Below are 1,166 nucleotides of genomic sequence, written 5' to 3'. Positions count from 1 at the left end.
TGTCAACCTTATCAGGATAGGTCTCTCTAGACTGACCCATTGGCTGTGAACATTCTAAACTAACACGAGTCTCATTAGGTGTCCAGTTTAAGGGTATTTTACAAAAACATACCAAAGGAACATGAATCAAATATGTACTTTTATTCATTTACAATAAACTCATAAAGTACATCATTCTGATTGATGCTAAGGGCATACAAAACTGTCCAACATAGCATGCTTACAATCTGCCCCACTTGAACTTCTAAGTTCTTAATCGATGCTTCATGGCTTTGGAATCTTGCTTCCATTTCATTGATGAACTTAGAAATCATCTCCTCCAAATTACTCTTTTTTTCTTGTGGGGGCGGCTGTGGTTGGAATCCCATGGGTGCCTTTTTTTGATTGGTGCTCCATGAAAAGTTTGGATGATTCCTCCACCCTGGGTTGTATGTATTTGAGTAGGGATTGAAATTCGGCCTGCCAACATGAGAGATAAAATTAGCATTCACATGGGAAATAAAAGGACTATTTAATTGACAACCAGAATTTATATGTCCTATTTAACCTCATAAATCGCATGAGATGCTAGATGATGTATTAGTGGGTACAATATTAAAAGTATTAAGTTTCTTATTCAGATTAGCAATTTGCACAGATAGGGCTGCAAAGGAATTGATGTGGTGTACTCTCCTCTGATTGGTTCGGTCATTACTCCACTGGTAGCTGTTTGACACCATCTCCTCCACTAAATCATAAGCTTCCTTCGGAGTATTTCTCATGATTGTGCCACCTGCGGCTGCATCAATAATGGATCGACTAGAGGGGGTAATACCATTATAAAAAGTCTGAATTTGATGCCAAGTTGGTATCCCATGGTGAGGACACTTCCTAAGCATCTCCTTGAATCATTCCCATGCTTCATACAAGGATTCCCTCTCAAATTGAGCAAAAGTAGTAATATCATTAATTAGCTTTGTTGTTTTAGAGGGTTGGAAATATTTAGCCAAAAATTTTTGGGTTAGATCATTCCAAGTGGTGATACTTCCTGCAGGGTCATCACTAATTCCATTATGCCAATCTTTATCTCTATCACGCAATGAAAAAGGAAATAATCTAAGCCTAATAACATCATCACTAATTCCATTATGTTTAAATGTATCACATATTTCTAAGAAGTTAACAAT

The 1,166-nt window shown here is 37.1% G+C and overlaps 1 non-coding gene across 1 annotated transcript; it reads left to right on the top strand.

Annotated features, from left to right (window-relative positions):
* Positions 1–849: 849 nt before the first annotated feature.
* On the top strand, positions 850–956 carry LOC148861068 (small nucleolar RNA R71). The gene has a single exon (XR_016095158.1). It is a non-coding gene; the product is annotated as a small nucleolar RNA R71 (small nucleolar RNA).
* The last annotated feature ends 210 nt before the right edge of the window (positions 957–1,166 follow it).

The sequence above is a fragment of the Nelumbo lutea genome, chromosome 4 (assembly GCF_056320005.1).
Source record: "Nelumbo lutea isolate HS-2025 chromosome 4, American lotus-T2T, whole genome shotgun sequence".
Taxonomy (NCBI): Eukaryota; Viridiplantae; Streptophyta; class Magnoliopsida; order Proteales; family Nelumbonaceae; genus Nelumbo; species Nelumbo lutea.
This window is presented reverse-complemented; position numbering and strand designations above follow the sequence as displayed.